General features: G+C 38.7%; 1 protein-coding gene and 1 pseudogene across 3 annotated transcripts in view; both read left to right on the forward strand.

The window, feature by feature from the left end:
- Positions 1-14,129, forward strand: part of CA8 (carbonic anhydrase 8) — an 88,270-nt gene that overhangs the window by 59,760 nt on the left and 14,381 nt on the right. The window contains exon 9 of one of the 3 annotated variants that reach the window (XR_011468198.1): positions 8,935-9,019. The exons of 1 other annotated variant lie outside the window; for it this stretch is intronic. The gene's annotated coding sequence lies outside the window, so the exon portion shown is untranslated. Of the gene's footprint in view, positions 1-8,091; positions 8,258-8,934; positions 9,020-14,129 lie in introns of those variants that run through there. One more of the 3 variants, XM_070391893.1, reaches the window with a different exon arrangement.
- On the forward strand, positions 1,264-2,143 carry LOC138993272 (TIP41-like protein pseudogene; annotated as a pseudogene).

Genomic DNA, 14,129 nt, shown 5'->3' on the forward strand with positions numbered 1-14,129 from the left:
AATTGTAAAAGGTGATCGTTTGTCCATGTGTTTCCCAATCCAGTCTCCGTGCCTTTCTATTATTACTACACTGTATGTACCCAGTACTCCAGCCAAACTGTCTGTTTACACCTGTGATTGTGCTTTGCTCACACAGTCCTTCCTGTCCCACCTTTTGCCTATTGAAATCCTTGCTACCCTCCAGGCCCAACTCAAATACCACTCTCAGCAGGAATTCTCTGCTTCTCCTCTAAATTGTACCTCTCATTTCACATTATTTCTCCCATTTAACTTTGTGTATTTCTTATTTTTTTGGTTAGATTTCAAATTTCTTGAGGATTGAAACATGTTTATTTTACTTTGAATCCATCATGACACATAACACTGTGTATCTTGAATGTCCAGGCAAATTAGAAGTTCCTTAGCACTATACTATCCTATATTCTAGTCATTCATTCGTTCTCAGTTTCTATGTTAGACACTACAGTGCCTTTCACCCTCCTAGTTTTGAAGTTGATGACCAGGCAAGTTGCCTTTGGTAGGAATGAGAAGAAACTTGTAGTAACTCCATGAATGAGAACAAAGAAATGTAGCGATGGAGATTTCTGATAGTGGGAATATCTTTTGGAAAGGTCCCACGGGGCTACTCCTTGTGGAGGAGGTAAAAATTTAATGCACTGGGGTACATAAAGGAAGACCCTGTGAGCTTGAAGAGAGAAATCAAAGCGGGAAGTTAGGCAGGGCCCATTCTTAGAGGGCCTGCCAGCCATGTGAAAGCATCTTTATTTTATTGTTAATGCATTGAGAACTCATACAGACCTTTACTCAGGGGAGTAGCCTGATCCCATGTATGTTTTTAGTAGATCACAAGGACTGGAGATCGAATGCACTGGATTATAGTGGAAGGACATTGCAGAAGTCAGCTGGGTGGCCAAGGTGAAAGACATGGAGGCTCGGATTCTGACGAGGAGCAGTGGAAGGGGAGAGACGTTCATGTATGTGAGACAGACCTTGAAGGTGATAGCTAGTGACAGATTGGATGAGGTAGAAGAGGGTGGAAATATCAAAGATAAGTTTTGTGGGGATAGAGTGTAATTGAGTGACAACAGGAAAGCTGGAGGAGGCTCTGTTCGGGGTAGAAAGGAAGATAAAGAGTTGAGTTGGGATGGTCATAGCTTGGAAGCCCCGGGGGCTGGGTCACAGTGAGGCAGGGGAACCCGAGACTGCTGCCACCACCACTCCAGCCTGTTCCACGTGGCCCATGTGGGCACCGTCTTTACCGTGATGATCCCTGGCTTCCAGATCAACCACTGGGACTTCTTTGGGCCCTGGAAGCTTACGGCAGCCAAGACCCACATCATGAAGTTGGCAGAGGTGGAGAAGTTAGCTGATGAATTGCATGTGCCATCTACCCCCGGAATGATGTTTGGTGACAGCATTTTAAGAATGCAGCATGGTTCTGCCTTGGGATTGAGTCAATACTACAGATGTTTGAAGATGTGTAAACAACTGCCAAGGAAGCTTCAAGCAGCCTGGATGGAGGGTGAATATTCTAGGGAGGTTATTAAACCCTCCGATTGAACCTATGCAATAGATTATAAGGGAACATTACGTGGAGAATCACTCAGGTTAAAGGTAAATCATATAGATACAGTGCAGTTGAAAGCCAGAGAGCAGATTAAGTTTTTTGCAGAAGTTCCCTTGATTGAGGATGAACTTCATTATCATGGAGTTCAAGTCTAAGTATGAAAATCGAAGTAATGCCTTCCAGCTTTTTCCTGCTGTGGCGGTTTTTCTTGTGAATTGATGGAGGACTTATCAGGATGAATGACAGGAGACTTTACCACGAGGCCTACAAGACCTACATGTTATGAGAATATACACCACGAGAGAGCAAAATTGCTAATTTAATCCACGTTTCACCTTCCCTCTTCACAGAACCTAATGAAATATCACAGTATTTACCTATCAAGGAGGCAGTTTGTGAGAAACTAATATTTTTAGAAATAATTGATCATAACCCCACAGACTCACAAGAAAATGCATCTGTGGAGTAGAATATGATGTACCATATACTCACTGAGGAATCTGATGGAGACCTTGGCTATGTGGATGAGGGAATTTTTATTATGCGTCTTATCTAGGTGCAGATTTTTCTGTAGCCTTAAAGGGGGAATATAAAAAAGATTGTTTTAGGCAGGTTCCACTCCCCGCCACCCTCCCAAAAGAGCTGAGTTGGCGCATGTTGAATGAGAGATGCCTGTCACTCACCAATAGTGGACCCACCATGAAGGTAGCTGGAATTTTGAGAGTGGAGATCAGAGAAGAGGCCTAAACTGAATATGGAGGTTGTTGGCATAGAGATGAAATATATATGTATAATGTTCTAATGCTGCAAAGGCATTAATTCATTAAATGTTCATACAATCTTTGAGTCTTTACAGGTACATTAACCAAAGCGCAGAGAAGTTAGGTCAGTTGCCTAAAGTAATGCAGTTGTGCAGCAGAACTGGAAGTGGGACCCAGGCAGCTGGACAGAGGTCAGAGTGTCCCCACCCTGGCGGTCAGGAGTGATGCTGAGCAATGCATGTTGCCACGGCACAAAGTTGAGCGTCAAGGGAGGAGGCAGAGATGCTATGTGATGGCAGAGGCTGCAGCAGCAGAGAGGGGATGAGATTGAAGGAGACTTTAAAAAAATTGACATGTACTTGACATATAACATTGTGTAAGTTTAAGGTGTCCATGGTGTTGACTTGATTCACTTACATATTGCAATGTGATTACCATTGTAGCATTGGCTAACAGTGTCACATATATATCATTTCTTTTATTGTGGTGAGAATGAGACTTCTTTTTTTTAAAACAAAAGAAATACTGGAACTTTTTATGCTGAGGAGGGTGAGCCAGCAGATGGAGGGGCTGAAGATGCTGTTTCTCAGAAGGGTAGTCCTAGCTGTGAAGTGTCTGAAAAGTTGAAAGGGGATGAAATCCTAAGCAGATTTGTAGATTGACTTTTGTAAGAGAACGGACACTTCATGTGCTGAAATAGGAAGAAAGAAGAGGTGGTGGTTTATAGACACAGTGATTCTGTGACTTGCTTTTATTATTTAAAGAAGAATGGGGTAGCAGCCAGGAGGGGCCAGAGCAGCAGGGAGGATGGGAGATTGGAGCAGGAGAAGGGTGCAAGGGTGGGCTCACAGGAGCCACCCAGTAAGAGGGGCAGGAAGTGAGGTGTGATGAGGTTTGTTCAACATGAATTTATGACTTTCTCCAGCCTAGGGTGAATATACTGTCTGTGATTACCAGTGACTATAAGTGACCCTTTTTAATGAAATAAGATTATCTTGAATTTTTGATCTATATCATCCTAGACCAGAGGTGCCTCTCTAAATATCTAAATAACCATCACTGTTTTATCTCCTTTACACACACACAGCACAAGACTTTAATGTTAATGAGATTATGTATATTTCAGATACTTCATATTCACGGTATGATAGGAAGGTAATGTATAATTTTGAAAGTCTTAAGTCAATTACAATTTAGGTATTTTGAAAAGGAGGATGGATTCATGTCCTTTTTTTGGAGGCTGAGATTACTTAAAAGAGGTCATTTTTCCAGAAATTCCTAAGAATGGTGCAGGAATTCTTTCAAAGGCGACCCCAATTCTGACTTCATCCTTTTCTGAATACATTTTTGATCCTTTTATCTTGAAATATGTTATACAAATCTAGTTATAGTTCTACATAAAAATTATATTGGGAAATCAGACTTATGGATGTGTGCTTTTATTTGATATTTAATAATGCCCTAAGGCAGTAATTCAAATTTTTATTAAAGTGAAATGATTTGACAGTCAGACTTTGAATTTAATGCATGAATGTTTCATTTAAGCTCTTGGAACTGAAAAGAAAAAAAAAAAAGCCCACACTTTTTTCCTGGTAGTTCTCTAAAAAATGTTTAAAATAATTTAGATTTATTTTAGCTATGTTTTACTAAAATAACTTTAGTTTTGGGACTTAAAATGGCATTTTTTTTGCATGACATGTCTAGACATCTGCAAGGCTTTGATAACCAAGACTTACTATTCCCATGAATAATCTGTAACTTTTTATATTACCATTTCAGAAGTAAGAACTCTGATTTTGTACTTGTATAGAGAGTTAGCATATAACTCACCCAGGTGCATTGCTAGTTCAGATTTCTGGGAGCCAGTTGACATTAAATGGTTCTTTACCTATTGAATTTTATATAGAAAGACTGAAAATATCAAAACTTAATAACAACAAACAAAAAATATGGCCAAGCATTAGGCCTAGTTTCTTTATTGCTCTTGGTGTCATAATATTGGTACTAATCTATCAATGAAATGATTATTTGCCTGTTTCTTTCATTGAGTATTATCCCATTTTAAAAGGCTATTCTTACTGTTTAGTCTTATCTATTTCTCCTGTGACTCAGGTATTGTAAAACTGCACACATGCTTACAGTAACTATAATTAATTATAATTATTTAATTTATTTTCTGTAAAAAGGAATACCACAAAGCTCTTTAAATATTTCCTTTTTTTTCCTGTCTTAAAAGGGGGAAATGTAAGTATGCCCCAAGTAGATTTTTAAAAACGCCCAAAAAATGTAGAAGAAAAAAGATGGGTGATTAAGCAACCTTTTCTGAACAATTGCTTTGTCAGACTTGTCCTTGTAATTCTTTCTGGGTCTTTGTAGTCACCCTCAGCTGTGTTGAATTCTTCTCCACGTGTACTTTTGCAATTAATAATGTTGTCTTCTGAGTGCTAATGAAGCTATAGCTAGCATCAATTCCATATCGGTTTTCTTTTATAACCTAAAAGAGCTATAGGGGAGAAAAGGATAAGGCATTATAGGAAAGGAGGGGCTATGTGGGGAAAGAGAGAATGTCAACTTGGAATGACCACCTAGGTAAAAGCTGCTGTTATGCTTTCTGGATAAATGGAAAGCTCAAAGCCATGCTTTTAGTCAATAGAACCTGGACTCTCCTCAATCTAATAGTTTAACATGATGCACAGCATTAGGGTGAGGGATGAAAGCTCTATGGGTATTGCTGTTTTCTATTTACTGTATCATATAGAACTTCTTGAAAATGGAATGAATTTCCTAAAGGGTTTCAAAATGATTTCAGGAAGAGGCCCTAATATCAAAGGTGTTCAGCCTATCTATTGTGTTTTGATTATGTGATATAAAATTGTTATTAACCCAAGCTTGAACATATCAAAACTGTATAGGCATTTCTTCAAAATTACTAAACAAAGAGAATATTCCCTGCTTCCATATTTGTCCTCCCCCCCTTTTAAAAGAATAGTTTATTGATTTTTAGAGAAAAGGAAGGGAGAAGAGAGAAACATAGATGTGAGAGCGTAACATTGACCTGCTGCCTCCTGCATGCTCCCCACCTCAGATCAAGCTGGCAACCCCGGCATGTGCCCTGACTGGGAATCAAACCAGAAACTGTTTGGTGATGGGATGACGCCCAACCGAGTCACACTGGCCAGAGCCTTTTCCCCTTTGTATGTTTTAGAAATGTTAGTTATTTAGTGTGTATAAAAATTCCAGAATAATTTAGTGCCCTTCTTATCCCATGAATTCAAACAAAATTGTGTTTGGGCAGAAGAAAAGAGACCATTTTGCAGTCATGGGCCAACTTGTATGTTGAACATTAATATATTCTGATACCTTAAATGGATTTTATGATTTTAAACCTGAAGGATATATTTTCCAGAAGAAAATCACTGAGAATAGGTTAGCGCCTCTAAACATGTTCTGTTTTGCCTTTCATCTCATGGATGCTCATTTTTGGTAATTTCCTCAAATCAAAATTTTAGCTTTGTTTTTCCATTTTGAGACTTACGGAAATCTTATAGAGAGGTATTCATGTCAGTTTCATTCTCCTTTATATCTTGTTTATTCTCTCTAGGTCTCTTTCCTGTGATAAAGTTCACAGAGGTTTAGGGAAGCAGAGGCAGCATAGAACTGGGGAACTGTAAAACCCCAGCACTCACTTCCCGCCAGAGTCCTCCCCGCTCAGCCTGACGGGCCTGCTCTCTCTGTAGGTGACTCACCTACACCCACAGCTTCAGTTGCACACAGATAACCCACTCCTTTATATTCCTGCACCAGGTCTCTCTATGAAGTTCTAGAATTGAGTGCCTGACTGTCAGTCTGACTTTTCTCTTGGGTGTGTCAAAGGCATCTCCAACTTAACATATACGAGATTGAATTTATGATGTTCCTTCATAGACTTGGCTCTCCAAGTTTTCCTAGAAACCTGAGTCAAACTTGACACTCCTTTTCCTCACCTCACCTCACCTCACCTCACCTCACCTCACCTCACCTTTCCATGTATCATCCAGTTTTAGGTTTTCCTTCTGATAGCTCTAAATCTATCTATCACAACCCATAAAGTTAGCATCATCTCTCACCTAGACCGGTGGTCGGCAAACCACGGCTCGCGAGCCACATGCGGCTCTTTGACCCCTTGAGTGTGGCTCTTCCACAAAATAGCACGTGCAGGCGCGCATGTACAGTGCGATTGAAACTTCGTGGTCCATGTGCAGAAGTCGGTATTTTGTGGAAGAGCCGGTATTTTGTGGAAGAGCCACACTCAAGGGGCCAAAGAACCGCGTGTGGTTCACGAGCCGCAGTTTGCTGAGCTGCAATTTGCCAACCACAGACCTAGACTGTTGCAAGGGCGTTCTTCCTCTCTTCTAATAGGATTGTTCGAGAAAGATTTATAAAAATAACAGACATTGATGACACAGAACACTCAAACGTCTGTGCCAACTCTTGAGGGATTGGCACAAGGGTGTGGAGTAGGATTCTGAATCCACATCTGAGCACAGTGGAACACAGTGACATAACTAATGGCCACCATTTGCCATACGAGGCTGGTGGTGGTATTGTGGTTTGTTATTGCCATCCACATGAACTATAGTATTGTGGGCATCTGATTTAAATGTCTCAGCTTTTAAAGTGCAGTCTTTCAAATGGGCTTTGGAAAATAGATCTGCATTAGATCTACCAATAAGTAGCTTGGTGCTAGCGATTACAAGGAAATACAGGAACATGATGAAATTATGAAGTTCTCTACTTTCTTGTTAATATTTTCATTTCATTATGTGATAGTTAAGGTCCTGCTGATTATGCTAGCAAGCTGCTTACAGATAGCACAACCTGGGAAATGTGAAATCTCTGCATGGAAATGAACATGGCCTGATAGTGTCTGGGCACTTCCTCTTTGTTAGGGGTGGGAGCCATCTCCTGTAAGTTAGAGAAGAAGCCGCATTAGAGGAAAGGTGGATATTGACATCACTCTCACAAAGGTGTGAGACAATGTCTTTTAAAATATATATAAAAAAAAGCAACACAAAAATTTTGCTCATTTATCTTGGAGATATTTCTATGTTAATACAAACAGGTTTGCCTTGTTCTTTTGGCTACTTCAGTTTTAATTAAACAAATATTCTAGTTAAAACTTTTAACAAAGCAATAATCTAGACAATGCCCAATGTCCTGGACAAAATCCAAAATATTTATTAAATAACATGGAGGTTTCCCTAATCAGTCAAGTTGCCACTAGGCAACACATTCTCAAATAAACGAATTGCTACATTTCCGTTTTCCATTACAGTGCTTTAAACTCTTTCAGAATTTCTGAATTCTTCTCATTTCAGTGGTCACAAACTCATAAAGGCCTTTAGGCCTGGTCTGCATAAAATATTTTCCAGGACATCTTAGAAGCATGGCGTTGAATTGGATCTCAAGAAGTTATTTAATCTAGTCTTCTGCCCAAAGTGGTCTTCAACCAGATTATTCCAGATGGTTGCTCCCCTTATCTGGAAACAAACAGGCAAACAAACCCGTGTTGTCTGAGAATACCTACTTCAGAGTTTTTTACTGCTGCCTAATTCAATGAGAAAAGCCCCCCCACAAGAAATACTATCTGTAAAGTATTAACTAAATTGGAATGCCATTCTGATAGTAATATTTTTATGGTTTGCTGTAAATAAATATCTTTTATTAATGTAATGGGTTAGATTCCAAGTATCCCAAGATTTATGTTTCTTTTTCTTTTTGCAGCATGCGTGAAGTCCTGTAACCTTTATGCTGCAGAGAAACTCATAATTTTTCACAGATATGAATGTTCATTCTGATTTTAGTATGGGGACAACCAGCGGTTCTCTAATATCTTTTCCTTAAAGAATGATTATATTTAGTGGTTCCCAGCAATAAAATCACTGTAATTAGGAATAAAAGATTGTAAATAAGAATAACAATGTTATTAATCATCTAAGTTAGTCATTTATGGCACATTCCTGTACTTGAAATATTTCCATAGGAAATAATGCTAAAATCCACATTTACTTATAATTAGACATATTACAAACCTTCTCTCATTATAATAGTTGCCCAAATCCCAATTCAACTTAATTTCCATGAATCTGATTTCTGGACTAAAAGCATTAAGCTTGAAGTAGTGAAAAATGTGTAATATGTGCTTCAATTAAGAAGTAATTAGATACTCAATCACCCTTACAACACACCAGGGATTAGGGAGGAAGGAAGAAAAATATGATGCACTGTAGTGTATAAAATAGTTTTGTTAATTAGTTTAGTGCTAATTGAGATTGAGAAAGTGTCAAGGTATCATAAGATAGGTTTACTTCTGAATTGCTTTAAAAGCTAATAGTGTTTAATATTTTAGGATACTTTGATGCAGAGAAGTGTAGAAATGACCCAGCTATATGATTTACCCTAGAGTTTTGATTGAAGTTTATACATTCATTCTAAGGTATACATATTAGTGAGTGATGGAAGGTAAAAACAAATGCTGTTTTATATTTCATACATTCTGTTGTATTTTACATCTAATTTAATCCTCACAACAATTCTGTGAGGTATGTGTGTTTATTTTCATTTTAGAGATAAAGAAACTGAGACTGAGAGGGGTTGAGTAACTTGCTCAAGGTCACAGCCATTAAAGTGCAAAGCAAGGATGCAAACCCAGGTAGGTTTAACTGCAAACCCTCAGCTCTTTCCCCTGTACCCCATTTCAAATAGCAAAGGGCAGAACATTATGAAGGTCTTTCTATCTGTGTCTCCTTCTCTCTTTTAGAAAAGTTCCTGGGAGTGAGGTTTCTGGGGGGAAAGGACATGCCTGGTTTTGTTTTGGGTAACATATTGCTAAAACCCCCTCTATAAAGGGTTATATTAATTTTTTGCTTACATCATTGATTGAATCCTTTATAGAGGGTGTTTTTGCCATTTATCTGTATCAGTCCCTTTGTATGCCTCTTACCTCTCTCTCATCTTTTTACTCTTCACTTTCTTGAAATGTGTTCATCTCCATCTACCTATTGAAATGGCTGTGGCAAAGTCTCCTTCGATTTCTTTCTCCTTTATTTTTCTTTGTTCCCATATCTCCACATATAATACATGGTCATGGAAGAAAATTCAAACAATACAGAATAAAAGGAAGAGGGAGCCAGCGTTTCTCACACCCTCCTCCCTGGATGGCTGTCACTAGTGCTGGGTGTTCGGGTGCACATGGGTGAGCTGTAGCACCGTGGGGGACGGCTCGGGTTCCATTCTGACTCCACCACTAATTAGCTGTGTGACCTTGAAAAAGTTACTAATATCTCTAAGTCTCTTTTTTTCATCACTTAAAAAGAAGACCATCATAGTGTCTACCTCATAGGGTGGTTGTGAAGATAGGATGAGATAATGTAATCAAAGTTGCTTAACATGGTTTTGGTTCATAGTGTAAGTGTTCAATAAATGTTACCTTTAACATTATTTGCGTCCATTTGATCTCTCCTAGGCATATATTTCATATAGATATGCATACATATAGTGATTCCTATGGTATTATGTTATACAGACTGTTTTCTATCTGCTTGATGATACATCTTTTCATGTCATTGAAGAGATGGCATACTTTTAAATGATTGTACTAAGTTGCCCTTAATATGTAACAAAATTTATTGAGCTATTTCTCTATTATTATACATTTATGTCATTTCCAGTATTTAGCTATAATCAACAATACTATGTTTAATTTATGCATTTATTACCTTAAAAATTCTTAGTAATAATATTACTGGCTCAGAGAGTTAATTGTAATATATATATGTGTATATATATGCAAATTGCTCTTCCCCAAGAGTTGTATCAGCTTATGTTCCCACTAACCATGTGCCCAACTACACATTTATTTCTCTTTACCTTTATTAACATTGAGTATTTTCAATTTTTTTTATTCTTGCCGATCTGATTAAAAATGACTGCTGCATTATATTAAGTATTCCTGTGAATACTTGATTTTATTCCTGAATTTCCTGTTCTGTTCCATAATCTGTCTATTCATGAGCATCGACCAGGATGTTTGTGGCAAGGATGCATATTTTAGTGTGTTGTAGGACAAGGTCCCTTACTGATCTTTTTGACAGAATTTTCCTGGCTATTTTCACATGTTTAATTCTTCCAGAAAAAAATATAGGATCATTTTATCAGAAAGACTGACATAAAGAATATAAGAAGAAGAGAAAAAGAAAGGAAAAAAGAATCTCGCTAGGATTTTTCATTTGGATTGCATTGAATATATAGAGTAATTTGAGAATTGATATCTTTACATGATTAAATCTTAGTTAAGGAACAATGCACAGGTGTTTGCTTATTAAAGTCTTTTATGTTCTTTATACTTGTATAGTTTTCTCACTAAATTTACCCCAGGATGCGTGCATTTGGGCTCTGGAGTCAGCTTGGGGTGTTGCTTGATGAGGAACACAGCATGTCCACTTGCTGCTCCACGACTTGTGCAAATCATTGATATTCTTTCAGCCTCAGTTTCTCACACATGAAGTGGAGGCACTGGGAGCCACACCTTTTAAAGATGTGAGGATTAAATGAAACATGGTAAAATGCTCAGGACAGTACTTAGCCAAGGGCTAGCATTCAACAAATGTGAGCTATTACTATCAATTTTGATTAGTGATATTTCCCATTATATTCTTACATTGGTTAATATTATTTCATTGAAAAAATAATTGCTTAAGTCTGTCCTTGGTTTTCTCACTAATCTTTTCTATAGTTTCCAATAATACTTTAGCTGATTGTTTTGAGTTTTCTAAATAGACTGTGATCACATCTGTAAATGACAATTTTATCTCCTCCTTTCTAATTTTAATACTTACTATTTTATTGCACCATCTAATACTTTCAGAATAATGTTAAATAAATTAACAATGATGTCTGGTACCCCCTTTCTTATTTCTGATATGCTTGGATTTCTATTTCCCAAATCCAGAAGCATTTTTTCCCACTCTCTTTAAATCTTCAAAAGCATCTGATGTTCTTGACCTCTTTCTTCCTCTCTTTTTCTTCCTCATGACCACTTACTGTTTGTTACTAGTGGGTATGTTGGTAACGAAGGTAGCTACTATATGCCTTTGCTTGTAATGGAAGGACATTTATCTTGAACCTTCTGTGTTGTGTATGTCAGTATTCAAGGGGGCTATGTGAAAACAAACATAATCAGACATAGATTTTCCCTGAAGGAGTTTATAGCCTAGTATTGGAAGTTAATCAGGTACACAGCTAACTCCAAATCAAAGCAGCATATAGAAACTGCCCTGAGATAGGGTTCTACTAGTGTACAGGAGAAAGAGACCATTCGGAAAGAGAAAGTCCTTATGGCTGGCATATAGCTATTTCTTAAAAGAATCCTATTTTGGAGATGTTACATTGAATTATCTTGCTTAAAGAGGGATGTGTTAGTGTGTTATCAAGGAGCTGAGCCAGACTCACTGGGATGTAAATCAAGTCCGGGACCTGCAGTGGCCTTTGAGAACAAGGACATGTGTGCTCATGTGCTTTCTTATTTTTGATAGCTTTTCAGGAAATTCTCCAATAGTGATTTGATTTGCACTCATTCCCAAGGGTCTCTTTGTAGAAGATAATTTAAAGTTCTGAAACAGTCACATGAAAGATAGCATCTGTTATAATTATATTGAATTAGCTGATAATTTAGAAGACTTCTTAAGATACAGTCATACTTCAAGGTCTCATTACAGACAATGACCATTGTATAATAGAACATTTCCTTTTATAGTTAAGCTTTTTTATTATTTATATACTGGTGACCCAGTGCATGGATTTGTGCACATTGAAAGGAAATTAATTAGATGGTGGCCAGCCGGGTGGGACTGGGCCAGACAGGCCGGACACGCCCTGGAGCCAACCTCCCGAAGTTCCTCCCCAGCCTCTGTGGATTGAGCGAGTTCCCTCTGGCAGGTGAGGTCCCTCGGTCTGGCCTGTGGGGATTGGGCTGAAACGGGCTCTCCATCATCCCCCGAGGGGTCCCAGAGTGCAAGAGGGCACTCTGCAAAGCTGCTGTCTACCGGGTGTGGAACGCAAATGCAAGTATGAAATAAACCATACTTGGGGCCAACAGTGCCCCAGCAATAGCATAACCCATGGCCAAAGGTGGAATCCCACGAGGAATCGGGCTCCCTCCTCTCTGGTTTCAGGGTTTGTCACCCAAGAACCCCCACTGCCAAGTCAATGCAACTCGGCAGCTTCTGCATTGAGTGTCTGCCCCCTGGTGGTCAGTGCACGCCATAGTGACCAGTCAGATGGGTGGAGGGACACTTAGCATATTAGCCTTTTATATATACAGCCAGATAAATGGGTATTTGGAGGAAGTCCCAAAGGGCAGAAAGTCAGCCTGATCACTTTTGTATATTCAAAGTGTCATTTCTTTCCTTATATACTGATTACCAAGGAATACAGTTATTGTGGAAACTTTAGAAAATATGCAAACATATAAAAAGGAACTTTTGTTTTAAACACTGATGATCCATTAAACATAGGCAGTTAATTTTGTTTCCATCACAAATTGCAGTAAAATAACAGGAAATATATTTTTAAAGTGCACAAACCTACAAGGATAGCCAAAACAAAAGAGGAGACAACAGTGACATTATTTTGGAAGCTAAAAGCAGATGCTTGTATGATAATGGACTTAGCAGATGTGAGGAGCAAGCCTGTGTACATGACAGAATCTCTTGAAGTCCCAAGAATTGGTGAGAACAGTTACCAATTTCACTAGAAGTTGGAGTGAAAGGAGGCTCAAATCATCTGCATTGGTTAGAAGCTGTTTAAGAAGCACTTACATCTCCAAATCCTCTCCCAATCTTCGGTGGGTACCTGGAGATACCCTCTGGAGATGATGAAGAGAGAGTCTCTCTATTAGGGGACATAGGCATAATTGATCAGGGTCAGGATACCGCAGTGAAGAGAGGGTGATTAAAGGACATCCTCATACTTCCTATTCCCTTCCTGCCCCACTTGCCCTCCAATGCATTGGTAGAAAGGCCTCTACCCAGACAAGCGGCTGGAAGGTTCTTTCTGGAGAATCTGACACCCAGGGACTTCTCTACTATAGCCCAGCTGGCTCCTCTTGTGGTGAAGGCACAACAGATAAGGCCCCCTGTGTGCTTGGAGTATCCATTCTGGTTTCTAGTAGTGGTTGTTTCCTTTCTTAGATATGAGCAGTTAAGGATATTCAAAGAAATCCTATCACATGTAAGAGTCCACAACAAACAGAAGAAGGCAAGTTATAAGAAAGAAATACCTAGGAAGAGAAAACTTCAAGAAGGTAATCATTCAGATCTTCAGAGAGAGAAGGAAAGAAATTGCAACCATGGCATAGGAATGGGATGCGATTAAGAAACTGAAAACATGCCCTGACTGGTTTGGCTCAGTGGATAGAGCATTGGCCTGCGGACTGAGGGGTCTCAGGTTTGATTCCGGTCAAGGGCATGTACCTTGGTTGCGGGCACATCACCAGTAGGGGGTGTGCAGGAGGCAGCTGATCAATGCTTCTCATCGATGTTTCTGACTCTCTATCTCTCTCCCTTCCTCTCTATAAAAAATCAATTAAAATATATTTTTTAAAAAAGAAACTGAAAACATGAAAGCAGAAATGAAAAATCTTATAGCAGAAACAGAAGGCAGAATTGAAGAAATTTCTTAGAAAGTAGAGCAAAACAGGAGAGGATAACATAAGAAAATTGGAGAACCAATTTAGGAGCTCCATTATTCAAATAATAGGTAAA

Source organism: Myotis yumanensis, unplaced genomic scaffold (assembly GCF_028538775.1).
Source record: "Myotis yumanensis isolate MYYU_CA2020_CCGP unplaced genomic scaffold, mMyoYum1.0.hap1 SCAF_15, whole genome shotgun sequence".
In the NCBI taxonomy this organism is placed as follows: domain Eukaryota; kingdom Metazoa; phylum Chordata; class Mammalia; order Chiroptera; family Vespertilionidae; genus Myotis; species Myotis yumanensis.